The sequence below is a fragment of the Poecile atricapillus genome, chromosome Z (assembly GCF_030490865.1).
Source record: "Poecile atricapillus isolate bPoeAtr1 chromosome Z, bPoeAtr1.hap1, whole genome shotgun sequence".
NCBI classification, from domain to species: domain Eukaryota; kingdom Metazoa; phylum Chordata; class Aves; order Passeriformes; family Paridae; genus Poecile; species Poecile atricapillus.
The window spans coordinates 110,781,779-110,797,171 of NC_081289.1; the positions used below are offsets into that span (position 1 = coordinate 110,781,779).

Consider the following 15,393-nt stretch of genomic DNA (forward strand, 5'->3'; position numbering starts at 1 on the left):
CTGAGTAGATCCAAATTAGGGATACATGCACCACAGAAGTTTCTTGGTGTTTACCTCAATGATGTTCCATACACTCATTTTTGCATATTTCCTTCTCTGTTGCCATTGGGTGGGCAGGGATTGCTGCAGTGGAGATAGCTGCAGGGGCTTGCAGTATACCAGATATTCCTGGTTACCCACTACTCATGATTTTCCACAGTGAAACAGTTCAGGGTGCTTTGTGTCATTTGCCTCCTTTACTTGCAAACAGCCTACATGATTCCTCCTGTCTGGTGGATTCTTCTTGCAGAACATCTTAATTCAGTAGTGCATACAGTCCTGTGAGTGATAAATCTGAATGATCTAGTTTGCTACAATTTCATGAACATTTATTTTAATGTGGTTGTCTAGAGAGATGAATCTAGCACCTTGAAAATTGCCATACCTCACCTTATTCTCAAGAGACCAAAAGCTGCTCAGAAGTCTTCTCCAATCTCTCATTCCTGGGCCAAGTAATTGAGAAAATAATAATTAACAATCTCTTTTGACACATGCTATCTGTAAACATCTCAAATGTCCCACACTGAGGCTTCAAACTAGGGCAGAGCTCACAGGAGGTCCATATAAAAACCAAGTTTTCATTCTAATACAGTTCCCTCTTTTTTTTTTTTTTTTTTTTTTTTTTTTGGCATCAGCCTGATCTGAATGAGGGACTGATTACTGAATTAGTATGTCTACACTTCATTTAGTTTTTCTCAGGGTTTACATATGCAGGAAATAAAAACATAGAAATCTCTTAATTTATTCTTAAAATAGGTACATTAAAAATTCAGGTCCAGTATTGTATTTCTCACTGTTCAGAAAAGTGTGCATAGAAATCTAGAAAAAATAAAAAACATGGTCCATAAGCAATAGCCTAAATTAATTTGAAAATTAATCAGTGAGTATAACTGGAACAAGCATAGGACATATCTGGTGCTACAGTTGTGATGTAAATATATATATCTGTATAATATATCGAAGAGGAAACCCAAAGTAATTATTTTAAACTCAGTTCCTCAAGAACTGCATGATGAATGTATGCAGCTTTGGAATCCAGTAAAGCTTGTGATTCATTAGGAGCTCTTGTACTTCGAAAGAGTGAACTCAATTTAAGTATTTAGGTTTTATGTCCAGAAAATAAAGTGCCTGTTCCCTTCTACAGTGCAGAATTCAGTACAGAATTACAGGAGTTATTTGCCTTTAGGGTTCAGTAGACAGTATCTCTTCTTTTGTTTTGGTGGTTTTCTCTTTTTCATATGATAAACAAATGTTCAGGAATGTAAAACCTAGATTCCTTACAGGCTTTCTGAAAGGACCCAGAACAGTTTTAACATCTTTAAAGGAAGTTCAGGTGTAAATATCTGGCTCTTGAACTGTGCTCATGGAAGATTATTGAGCATTGAACATGAAAGAGTATTAGTTTTGCAGTGCAGTAACAAGTGATGTGTTATTCGTTGTAGGGTGTTTACCTCAAAGGGGACAAGTTCATTGACTCACCTACAAGGCCTTAATCAAATGAAAGAGTTTAAAATTGCAGACAGAACTGTTAATCAGAACTGTTCATATAGAATTACTTGTGTACATTTGTGAAGTTTTAGTAGCTTAGTGTGAGATAAAAATAAAGCAGTAGCTAGTGGAAGGTTGTCTGAGGAAACTATTAAGAGGAGCATGGTTTAAGTGAAAAAGGTGAGCAATACTGGTAAGGATGCAGTGGTGAAAAGTTCCTGAGTGTCTGTGGTTCATTTTTTGGGTTTTTTTTCCTCTACAGCTTTAACTTTTGCTGGTTGGTCTGCTTAATAGTTCTGATTTCAGAAGGTTGCTGTCTGGCTCCAAAGTTGCCAGAAGTCTGTCTTCCCCAGCAGCTTACCATTGCATTAACACAACTGCATATGCTTGATAGGCTTTTTCCTCCAAGTCTTCTCTTTGCCGTTTATGTTAGTGATAGGTGAGACAGTGATCTTCAGGGTGATACAGGCAAGGTAATCTATTCTGAATGTGTGATTTCAATTTTTAAAGACAATGGGTTTTTTTCTATATTGATCAGAAGACTAAAATCATAGATTTTAGTTAGGAGATGGAGAAAGCCCTTTCACACATTTCACATGATGCCAAGGAAAGCAATTTTTATATCAGAGGTTTTTGCTTAGCTCATTTTTCTCTTATTTTTTTCCTAATCACCCTCTGTAGTCTGTAATTATGCATTTTCCAGGTAAGGCAATAGATACAGTTTATTGTAAGGTCCTGATTTAAAGCACTGGAGCTGCTTTCTCTTTGCCTTTTGGAGAAACTCTAGTGCAGAGTTGAGAAATGGCAGTCTCAGGTCTTCTTTCACACTATTATGTTTCCTCTATCCATTGTTTTCTAAGGTAGCTCCATGTTTTCATTTGTGCTAAGAATTTTAAGCTCTTTCTAGCCACACCATTTAAAAGTTGTGTAGCACATATGCCATATCTGGCATTTACTCATAGTATTAAGCCTTTCTTTTCTGCTTCTCCTTATGTCTCTTCTGTTCCTCTATGTTCAGCACTTCCCAAAGCCTTGTTTTCTCTTCCAGAGTTACTTTTGCAGTACTGGATTTGCTGATGATACAGATAGTCTCATTCAGGTAAATGTTGTCCAGAGTAAGTGATTTCAATAGTATGTGACTTGGAAAATTAAAAATTAAGATTTGTACAAACACAGAAGGATCAGTTTGTTCTAAATTTGGAGAACAGACCACAATATTTTGAGCAGTCTTGTTACCTGTACTATACCTAGAGCAGTGGCTTGTTAGAATTGGTGTAGATGTGAATTACCTTTTCGTAAAATACATTCCTGTAGTACTTTTGTGTAAAAGGTTTCTGCAATTTCTTTTAGGTTGTAATGAGTAACTGGTTTCTCTCACACAGTCATATTGATGTGTGTGGTGTTTGCATATGACTCTAACCAAAGTGATGATGTTTATGTCAAAAGGATCACCTGAATGGACTGTTTATCATCTCTCTAGCAAGCAGCTTCGTAAGTTTTTTTTTAGGATGAAGTACATGCGTTTGGTTAGTACCAACATTAGTTGGTAAAGATTAAGGATGTACAGTATTGTCAAGGTTTAGGTGTTGAGATGAGAACTGTAATGGTAACATTTTTTGGGGTTTAGGATTGGTGTCAGGTTTCTTTGAAATGTGATCTAAAGGCAATGGAAGAAAGAATGGAAAAAAGGAGATTTTTTCTCATTCATAAATTATCTTTTCTTCTTTCAGCCTGCTTCCTGGTTTATCTGCGGTTATTAACCTCACCAGATTCTTCAGTTTCAGCTTTTCTTTTGCAGCCTCACTCAGACAACATACTTTAGGGATTACCAAATATAGTCCATAGTCAAATTCAGTCCCTGGTATTCTGCAAATGCAATTCACAATTTAATTATGAAAGTGTAGAATCACTAGGCATGCCCAGCTTCTTCTGTTCTCTAGAAACTGTTAGGCATCTCCATCATTACACAGTTTAGGAGAAACAGCTGTGGCCTGCTTTTTTTGATGCCATTTACATATGGATCACAAGCTCATGTCAGGTTGTCACTGTGACACTGGATGAGAATTTCATTTCTCTGAGTTTTTGTTCTGCTTGTTGCTTGTTCCAATAGCTTTATTTATTCATGTTGGGAGGAAAGGCCAACATTAATACTGACAAGGACTCTTGGTGAAAAGGGCTGCTTACATTGTCTGTCTTCAGGGTGTCTCTAAGGTTCAACAGTTGTTTTTCTGTCAGTGTGGGTACTGCTGGTACATCATATGAACTTTAAATACTGAGCTGTCCTTACCTGTAATAAGATGCTTTAGATGACTGAACAAGAAACAAGGCAATATGGTTGTGCTGTTACCATGAAAATAATAGGAAAAAATCCATAGCCATATGGTTAGAGCTGTGTTTCTCTGATATTCTTACTAAATAAGAATTCTTCAACTCACCCACTGAATCTCTGTATGAAAGTGGGGAGACCAGTATAGCAGCATCAGTTTAAATATTTTAGGAGTATTTTTAATATTTCCCTGACTATAGAGTACACAGTCCTCCTTTTATAATTATAATCCTGTGATCTTAGGAGAGTAGGAGTTGACACTGCCCACAGGATACCATCTTTAAAGATGTCATTTCCTTTCCTGTCTCTTCTTACTTGCTGCCATTATTTTGGGTTGGCTTTTTTTATGTGATCAGTTGGTTGCTTTTGGTCTTTTGGGCTTTATAGTGGCACATGCAACAGGAAAATGCACTCAGGACCTGTACTTTTTATGAACAGAAGCTGTAAATTAAGACCATTGAAATCACAGTAATGCTCACAGAAGGATTGCAAGGCATTTTAAGCATACAAAACCTGTCATTAGGCAACGCAGCCTGTCAAACCACTTACTGTTGTTCATTGAATATATATGGTTGATTGATTTCCAGCATGGTCTGATCCAAGGCAGTGCAAGGAGAACAACACAACTTAAAGATCTCAGTAAGACCCTGATGGAGTTTGCCTAATTTATTGCGTTCTTGTAGGATTAGTGATTTTTGCAGTGCTCATTCAGTAAAAATTATAGGAGTTACTTGCTTTTAGATTTCAGTGGACAGAAGATGAGGCTGCAAAACTGCTGAAAAGCTAAAGAATTATATTTTGATGTTTATTCCGTTTATTTTTCCTCCCTGTTCTCTTTTTTTTCTTGACATAGAAGTATTAATGCCAGACCAAATAATTGATCCTATGAGTTGTAAAGATGAAGGCTGTGTGTATTTGAAGGCTGATAATGATTGAGCACTTAATTTATTTATTTTTCTTGATTAAAGGCTTTGCTTACAGTTAAAGCAATGGAATTGCAAGGAAGCATGACAATTTGTGTATTCCTGTTAGACAATAAATACTGTGGGAGAAAAGCTGAGACACCAACTACAAATGTATATAAACACAATTTTATGACACTGCTTGCCTTCAAGACAAGACTCCCTGGTCTTCATTGGGTCAGAGCTGAATCCTAATTAGACTTGTGTTTCCTTGTTAACAAGTCCGCATTTTAACAAACCTAGTTAACTTTTTTCTTCAATAAGGTGTTTTCCAAGTGGGTTGCCAGAGCTTGAGGCAGTGTTTGGGACCTCTGAGCACTATGCAATACTTGTAATATTCTGGTGCAGGAGGCTGAGGTGGTTTCTGCAGACCAGCAGACACTGAAGTGTGCACAGACAGAGCCTCTTGTTCTTGTCCAGTCTATTTTGTTCTTTATGTGATTTTTTTCACTCCATTAAACTTGAGTCATGTGCTGACCCTCAGGAGGGGAAGCACTGCAGACACTTCCAGCTGCTGCTGCTTCCACTTTGCTGCTTAAACTGGAAAGAGTATGGCCTACAAAGCGCGAAAGAATTGCTGACCTCAAAATTCTAACTTCATTCCTTTATAAAATGGAATGATTTTACTGTTCTGTGATTAGTACTTTAGGAATGGTAAATGTGATTGCTGATCTAATTTGTATTTGGATAAATACTTCTCTTGGTGATGAATTATTGGGACCTCTAAATATACTGCTGACATTCTCTGTCATAGGTCCCCTAAACAAGGAATTTTTTTTCTGTACTGTGAAAAGCTGAATTTTGGAAAATAATAAAAATAATATTTTTCATCAAAGAAGAGGCCTGATTACTACATGGAAAAAAACCTTACAGCAGAATTTGATATCCTACTTTCTAAGGGGGGGGGGATGGGGGCAGGGGGTTATGGTTTTCATTGGATTTTTAAAGCCATATTCAAAAGTTTAAAACAATTCAATATGGAGCAGTTTAACAGCTGCAGCAACTAATGTGCTATAAAAGGAAGTCACTGATACAAAGAAAACGCAGGGGAAACAGCACTGAAATCTTCTGGAAAACACACGTTCTGTGGTTCCTTTGACCTATGACACAAATAAGAGAAAGTGTAGTGTTTTCTTAGAATTGTACTGTGAATTTTCTAGCTTTCCATCAGCTGATTTTTATACAGTTAAAAGTAATGCCACCAGGGTGACACCAGTGTAGTGAATTAATCTGCTATAATCCACAGCCAGTCAATTTTGATTAAAGCCCGGTTTTGATGGTATGACAGATTGCATCTGAGTGTACTTTTATAGAATAGAAAGTGCTCTAACATCATTACATTGATGCCTGAGCCAATATATAACTGCGTTTAGATCTTAAAATTCAGACTTTATTACAAGGGGCATTCCATGATACATTCAATAGTTACCAGGCATCATTAAGTGTTTTCTCTCTATCAGTTCAGTGGTGACTTTTTAAACTAAATCTGTCATTTAAATCAGCCATTTGAATATATATTATTAATAGTGTGAAAATAATAGTGTGAAGGAAAGCTCACCAACATATCAATGTCCTTATAATGTATTCTACAACTTCCTAGCCTTTTAAACTTTTACCCTGCTCTGGATAGCATTTCCATGTTAGGATTTGTGATGACAATTACAAAAGCATGTTTTGTCCTGCTGCTTTGTATGTAACATTGCAGAGATTGTTGAAGGACTCAATGATCACTTATGATCAATGATGCACAAAATGCCAGGTGCTGACAATGGTCAGTCACCATCATTGCAAATTTGAGTGATTATAGGACTGTGGTGCAGATTTAGCAATCAACACTTCTGAAGAAGGTGTTGGGTGACTGCAAAACCATCATAAAGCTTCTTCTGATTTCTCTCCTCCATCAATGCCCTTTTATTTGATTAGTAATGTCCTGACCTACCTGCAAAAATGCAAAAGTGTTCCTAGTTGGAGATGTGTTCTGCAGATGGGGAATTGCATGAAATCAATGTACTATAATTATCCAGTGAAGCTAAATGTTATTGATGTTATTGTGATTCATTTTATGCCAGAAGTCTGAAACAAAAATACTTATTTACCCTGTCCAAAAAGTAATGAGGGTTATTTTCATATTGAGAGAGAGTTTTAAGCTCACTGGAGAAAACAAATTTTAATGATAGCATCAGGTGATAACTTAGGGCATGAGTGCTTTGCTAGCTTTTTTAACAAAATCCTTTTTTTTTTTTTTTCCTTACAGTGAATTAATCATTTTGTTCTAAAGGCTAATTACAGGTTATTTTCTTAACCATCCAGTTCAGTCTTACTACCAGCATTTGCATTAATACTGTAATTCCAACTAAAACTGTTTCTGTGTGTGTGGTAGTTGCATGCTGATTTCTGAAGTAGCTGCCTTTCTCTGATAATACTTGTAAACAGGGTAGATAAGGCCTATTAATAAACATTCTTTCTGGATAGCAGGATATAACTCAAACAGCCTGTCTTTTCTACATCAACAGCTTCCCTAAATTAACTTGATAAATTTGTTTTGAAGATTTTCTGGGAAATTGCCTTGGACATTTCTGAAACTAACAAACAACAGAAAAGGACAGAATTAAGAGGGTAAATTTAGGTATTTGTGGCTAAGTAGAACCTGTTGACTCCAGGAGATGTGATGTGATTGTGTGGATGTGACTGTTTATTTCATCATTCATTTTCACTTGTAGATCTTCATCTCGTTGCTTGGAGAATCTCCAGAGTATATTGAAGAGCAGGCTTAGGTGACTGAATTCAGAAACCATGCTATACTAGTAATGAGGAGTAGTCATTATACTAGTAGTCAATAGACTGTGTTTGTGACTTTTCTATCTGTGTTATTCACCTCCCACAAGCTTCTTCCGGAAATAGTTTAATCAAGATTAATTCAAAAAAAGCCCTCGATTTTGTTTACCTTCACATAAATGTCACTCTTATTGAAAGCACAGGCTTTCAAATAAACCATGTACATTATTAAAAATGTACTATAAGGAAGAAAACATAACCCTTCAAAAATGTATTTCCTCTCATGTGGTGACTGATGGTACATTTATAAAGAGCATGCCTTATTTCTCTTGGGAGTCTCATCCAATTGTGCTTTGGTGGATAAATAAGCCTTCCCAAATGGTTGTTCAAAAGGCTACTGTGACCTCGCACCATAAATACTGAATAGTTAATAAGCTAAGTTAATAATTGAAAAATACATATTAATCAATTTTACACACACCAGGCAGCAAAGTGAGTAGCTTTCCAAGCTTAATAATGGAAGACTTGTTTCTGTGTTTTCGGTATTGGAAAGATATGTTTTATTGTTTTTTTTCTTCCTCCTTCCTAAGATTTAAGTTGGCAATATGTTTCAGGACGCTGGTGTTCTGCTTGAAGCTTTGAAAGGAGAGTCAGCAGTGTTTTGCCATCCTCCTTTAAATTAGCTCTTCTTGGCATCTGATACCAGACAGCACAAATAACATTCTATTCCTAGGAATGGACTAATTTATAAGGAAGCTCTCACTTTTTTAGGTCACACATGGCATAAAACTTTATTTTAATTTTCCATAAAGGCATTTTTTGAATAGTTACTCATCACCATGGTCTAATGTCTGTGGTTTCTCTAGAGAAAATAATGTTGGGTTGCTGTCATTAATATGCTAAATTCATTTGTGTGTGACCGTTTTCTAAACAACGGCTTTTCATCTGAAATTACATTTTCCCCCCTTACTTCAGTCTTGCCAACTCATTGCTCTGAACATCGAGGGATTAATGAACACATTCAGAATAAGTAGGTGATGGGGTGTCATGTATCTTTGCATGCCTGGGGTAAGTCTGAAGCACACTTTCAGAGTTTACATCCAAGAAGTGAGGTAATTGTTTAGAAAGACAATCTTTTTGGTTGGACAGGACACAAATGCAACCATTTAAGTTAGTTGCAATTTTTACAAAGGGAAATTCCTGCTGGAATCATTCATTATTTTGAAAGGGACCCTCCCAGTTCTCTAATATTTCTAGAAATACCAGTTTGAAATAACTGCCTCTGCTGTTAGGTATTAGTCAGCAGAGGGCACTCTGCTCCTTTAAAGTTAAAAAAATGTGGCTTAAAAATATGGGGGCAAAATTTCTTTTATATGCCCCCCTTTTTTTTTTTTAATCACACCTGACAATTCTATTTAGTATGAATTGTGTAGAGGATTATTTTTCCACTTAATACTTTCTCTCCTGAATTGAAAGACAGATACAATTACATATTAGCTTGTCCTGGTTTAATCCCAGCCTAGGGCTAAGTACACGCAGCCACTTAATCATGATCACTCCATCCATGGTGGGGAGAAGAGTCAGAGAAATAAATACTAAACCTCATGGGCTGAGGTAAGAACAGTTTAATTGACTCAAAACATCATCGTAAGAATAATAGGAATGAAAAGGAGAGCAAGAGAGGAGCAAAACCCAAGAGAAACAAGACATGCCCAGTAAAACTGCTCAGTGCCTGCTGAGCAATGCCTAGCCCATTCCCCAGCAGTGATCAGTGCCTCTCAGCTAACTTTCCCTGGCTATGACATTCCGTGGTATGGAATATCCCCTTGATAGCTCAGATCATCTGTCCCAGCAGTGCTGCCTCCCAGTTCTAGTGCACCTGCGGGCTGACAGAGCATAAGAAATTTGACTTAAAGTAAACATACTTAACAGCAACAAAAACATCAGCGTATAATCAACGTTACTGTCATAGCAATAAATCCAAAACTGTACCAGTTAATAAAAAGAGAATTAACTCTATCCCTGTCAAAACCAGGACATTCCCTTAAAAAGAGCCTGCTGTTTGTTTCCTTGTGCCCTAGGTTCACCATAAGTTCTTCTCTAGGTCTGAAATGCAGTGCAATTCCTGCAGTTTCTTCATATAAGCAAGTAGATGCCAAACTGTCTGAATCAAATGGCCATGACCTCTGTGAAGAGGTGCGTTGTCTTCTCAGTTTTAGGTATTTGAACCCGTGGGACCAAGCAAGGCTGTTACTACTTCAACACTTTAAAAAAGTCTGTAGTGTGGGACCAGGGCACAGGAGAATATTTTTTATTTTTTTTTTAATACACTTAGTTGTGTACTGCAGTGATTGACTGAGGCAGCAGATTCTTGGAGGCTTGTGAGGTACAGCCAGTTATTTTGCTTGCAAATGGAATGAGTTTCAGCATGTCCATGTTTCCGTAGCATTTTCTTTGATAAATTCAACTGGACCACTGTACTAAAATCTGGCATAAAGAATTTGCAAGGCTTATCAAACACTGTTCTTCAAAAACAATGAAGCCTGTTACAGAGGTCTAAAAACCTGATATGTTTATGAAGTATAGAAGTATTTTATCATGTGTTGTGTGTACACAACATAATAATTATTTGTAGGAATAACACAATAATGATTTGATGGTCTCAGCTTAAAAGTTGTCCTCTGGAGAAAAAAGAAGACAAAGAGCACCCCCTCCAAAAAAAAAGAAGGGGGGGGGGTGGAACTTAGAACATTGATATATTTCTGAAAATATTACTGTATATACATAGAATGACCTGGAAGGGACCTTAAAGATCATCTAGTTTCAACCCCTCATTATGGTCTGTCTTCCACTAGACCAGGTTGCTTAGAGCTCTATGCTTGAATATGTTTTTATAAACATTTGGTGATAATAGTATCTTTTTATAGATGGAGCAGTGATTTGGATAATGCCTTTTAGCTACAGAAACTGTAGCGAGAGGAGAGCTTGTTACCTATTCTTGCTTATGCAGGTTCAAATCTGAAATGGTTTTTTTTAGTTTCTTTCACTGAAGATTTGAATTAAATTTGGAAATAGATTTCATTGCTAGAACAGGATTTTACCTGTTTGACCTTTTCAGTTATTAATTGTGAGGACAATTTTACTTAGATGAACTGTATTTTACTCGTTGCTCTGTTTTCTTTAAAAAGCAATCTGGCAAAGCCTGGATAACAAATTGAACTTGTGAATTAATGTCATACAGTCCTAATCAAGCAGTTAAATATGTATAAATGAATCCTGTAATTGAAGCTATTGTTTACAATTAGAATAAAATTGCATGTGTTTGGTTTGTTTTTTGAAGTATTTTAGAAGTGAATGTAAACAAGTAGGATGTTTAGGCAGACTTGACTAATTTCAGGGCAGAATACATAGTCTCCGAACTACACAAAACCAGCTCTTCGGAGATGAATTACTAAAGCAGTGGAAAGGATGTGGCAGTTGGCTGATCCATAAAGATATTTCAAAAAATCAACCCTAGAATTTCCCCAGCTCTACAAAGCAAAAGTGTTTTTCGGAGAATAAAGCTATTTCTGTTTCGAGGATACTCAACAGCAAAAATGACACATTTTTACAGCACATATCAGAAAAGTATTCACTAGCTGCAAAATTTTAGGACCAGTGTGTGAAAATTTCATCTAAGGTGCTACATTTAGTACCATCAGGAGGTATGAAAGTGCTTAATTTATAATCCATTGCAAATGTAACATGCTGCACACACAAAAGTAAATATTAGTTACAATTCTTTTGTGATAGGCTTTTGCAACCTGCTGTTCAGTTTTGCATGGTGATGTCATCTTCCAGCTTAGCTTTATAACCATGCCAGTATTTGAAGAGTGTAACACCCTATGCAGTCATTAACTAACAAAGTTGTAATATGTTTAAAAATTGTAATGCTTAAAGAAAGTAACCAAAAGTCTTGAGGATCCACATGGAGAGTTAGAGGTATGAAACTTTTTAAAAAGAAGATGAAAGAGCCTATAATTTTTGTCTAATAAATCTTCATATTTTAGTTTATATCTATAGGTGGAACAAGTAGATCCAGTAAAAAATATAAAAAGAGAATTAATATTTAAAATCCGTCTACAGGTGAAAAATGTAAAAGAATATTTAAAATCTGAAGGTGAAAGTTCTCTCTTTTGCCTCTGTCGTCACTGCAGTTGAGGAGATTATTGCATTATCTCTGTGGAGTTTTAAGTCTTGCATAGCAGAGAGGGAGTGAGATGTTCCCCCCTCTTCAAATAACAGGAATTTTAAACAGCTGTTTTTCTTCATATTCCAGCAGCACAGGGAATAAAAGATGACTAGAAATTGCTGTAATGTTTTTAATTAAATGTAGTCAAATAATTTCAAATATTAGAATACGTTTCAATTTCATTTTGATTTTGAAAACCAAAGTTTTATCTGTAATTTACATCAAGCCTAAGGGCTCTGAAATGCCAGGATATCTGAAATGGTACTATATCTCTGGTAAATTGCCTTCTATACCAGTCACAGACAAAACATTGGAAATACTTTGGTAATTAAGACTTCCACAGAGGTGAAAAAATGCCTCACTATACTACAATTACATTAGGTAGCCTGGAGATGTAAGATTTTTGAGTAGTTCCTCAGAAATGGCATACATTTCCTGCCTTCATGGAAGTGTTTACCTGCACAGTTTACGTCTGTTTATTCCATACCTTAATTCTTGGGGATGTTTTGCAAATAACCAATTTGGTCATAGGGTAATTAAAGTAAAATTTATGTATGGAAAGTCATGAGAGCTGTGTAATACTTAGAGTACAAATGTTTATGTGTATGCACTGTTTTCATTTGCATGTTTGTGTAGTATTTTGAATGTTTGAGCAGCCCCGTAATGACATTACTAAGGTGATCATAGAGTCGATGCAACAAGTTAGTTTACACAGGCTCTGTGTAAGTTATTTTGAAGTCCTGATGAATTTCAGTTCACCCAACTGAGATCTCACCCTTTCACTATGAAGAAACAAAGAAGCTATTATACATTCTTATTTCTTCCTTTATGCCTTCATAGTTGTTTTTATCTTCATGTTGTAAGTAGCACCATGGTGAGGAAGATGGTGCTCTAACAGGTTTTGTGAAGGTTTGGCAGCCTTATATGAAAATTACTGTATAGGAGATACTGACTGACTGAAAGCTGCAGCATTCTCAGCCTTCAATTGTTACAATAGACATCTGTAGTTGCATTTAAGTTCAACCTACCAGAAAGTGTTGGGGTCATCCAAAGTTGCTGTGGCACTGTTATTCTGAAGCTGGGATTTTGGAATATTGTGATTGTCCTGCTCTGCTCTGCATTGTGGTGGGCCTTACCTTGAGTCCAGTGTGGTTTTGAGTGCCAGAATACAAGAATACTAAACTATTAGAGAGCATCCAAAGAAGGGCTATGAGGATGGTGAAGGGCCTTGGGGGGAAGCCGTGTGAGGAGTGGCTGCAGTCACTTGGTCTGTTCAGTCTGCAGAAGAGGAGACTGAAGACAGACCTCATTGCAGCTACAGCTTCCTCTTGAGGGGAAGAGGAGGGGCAGGCACTTCTGTGGTGACCAGTGACAGGACCTGAGCGTATGGCCTGAAACTCCCCAACACTGCATACGAGGAAAACATTCTCACCCAGAGGGTGGTTTGGCACTGGAAGAGCTCTCCAGGGTCACAGCACCAGCCTGAGTTGAAGAAGTGTTTGGATGATGCTCTTAGTCACATGGCGTGGTGGCTCTTGGGGTATCTTGCACAAGGTCAGAAGTTGGACTTGATCATCCTCTTGGGTCCCTTCCAATTCAGGATATTCTATGTTTTTCTGTCTTAATATGTTTTAACAAAATATAAAACACTCTAAATCAGCAATGTTTAATGAAAATTGTGGCATGATTTTTGGACAGGAACATATAAATCTTGTATTTATGAACACCTGAAATCACATCAGCATTTAAATATAATAATATAAATATAAGAAAATTGCATGGTAGAATGGGCAGGAAAGTGTTTAGTTATCCATTAAATTATAAACATTTTGGGTCAGAAGCTGCTTCATGTCTTTTCTAAGATCTCCCATAAATTTTTGGATATTAAAATTTTGGGTATTTGCACATATAATTCTTGGAAATGAACTTACTACATACGCTGGATAGGTCCCAACTTTTTAAAAAGCTCTGCCGTAGAAAACTTGAACTTGCTTCATGTGTGAAATTGAAACTTCAGCTTTCGTTCATATTTTTTTGTTTTGTAATACGATCCAGAAGCCAAAGATACTGCTTGTGTGATATTATTGTATTTATAATATTACATTTTCCATTCCAAATGTCAATAATGTTATCTTTTTCCTACTTTGTCTGGTGACCTGATCTCAAACAAAGCTAGGAATGAATGGTTTTTAGCAATAAAAATATAATGTTTAAGGAAACATTTAAGTAGTTCTTCACTGCATTTTGCTTTTATTGTCCACCACTTCATTAAAATTAATTCCGGTTTGGGGGAGTTTCACAAGAAAACCACCATTGGCAGACATTTGGCAGCAAGCAGATGAACTATTTCTGTTTTCTCCTGTTGAATCAGTGTTTTTCTTTATCTGTCAGCTAGGTCTGAAATCCTGTTGCAGAGTTTATATGAGAAAAACTTCAGACTTGTTAGCAGTTTCTGGTTCATAATTCAGTTCAGTCACAGGACTACAGTAGCCTGTGGCAACATTGGATTTCTGAGGTAATTTCTGGCTATCCCCTCTAGTCCTTAGGTGGTACCTGCTTTTCAAAGGAAATAAACATACAAATAAAATAACAAAGTGAAAAGAAGAAAGGTCTGTGGCTTTTCCTGTAGTATGTTTATGGAGAAGCTTTCCTGGCACGTTTATTACAAATCAGGTATTTGGAAAACATGCTCTGCTTTTTGGCTGCTTTACTCTTTCATTTTCAATGGGATCATGAATTGTCCAGGAGAGATGACAGGCCAGTCTTCTGACTTCTAATGGTTTGGGTGAATCTCTGGGCATTTTTGTTTAATACAAAGGCTCCAGATGACGGAAGCTTTTTGGCTGATGAGGTTTTACCTCAGAGGTTTGGCTGACGTTTCATTCTGAAGATTTACACTGATTGACAAAACAGAAAAACCCAAAGAAGGATGATGGATTTAGCTCCTCCCATACCTGGAAAAGTGAAATACGTTTTTGGCATTAAGCATTTTTATTTACTCAGTTTATTCAGGTAACTGCTATGGTTGTCATAACCACTGTGGTAGTTCAGGAAAATATATAGAGCATGTTGGTAAAACCTAGTTTAATTTAAATGCACACAAATAGCCAAAGAAAGCAAGTGCTTCATAGTAGTGAAATGTGAACTCACTGTTCTTATGCAAATCTAACCACCATTAACATAGTCCTAAAACCAAGGAAAAGAGAAGGTATGAACCTTTTTCTTAGTAATAGTGCTGAATTACTAGAACTTTTTCAACTTTTTGAAATAGGGTTCTGTAGGGTCAGGCATCTCATAGTAACTGGGAATTCTGTAATTTTCTTGTTAGTAAAAATATAAGAATAATAAAGATAAGAATATGACTGAGCTGATGAAGCCTAGATACAAAAAACCCACACTTCTGTAAGTATATAATGGATTATGACAAAAAGAGTATTGCCATGAAAACTAGCATAAGGCTGTAGGACTGTTGAGGCCCAGAACCAGTTTTTAAACCTGCCCATAGTTTTCTCAGTGGAATAAAGAAGCAGAAGATGTGGTAGCTCTTTCAGTATCCCTCAAGTGGAGATGTA

The 15,393-nt window shown here is 36.6% G+C and overlaps 1 protein-coding gene across 1 annotated transcript in view; it reads left to right on the forward strand.

The window, feature by feature from the left end:
* LOC131573266 (guanine nucleotide-binding protein G(q) subunit alpha-like) overlaps positions 1–15,393 on the forward strand; it is a 112,282-nt gene that overhangs the window by 62,710 nt on the left and 34,179 nt on the right. The window lies entirely within an intron of this gene.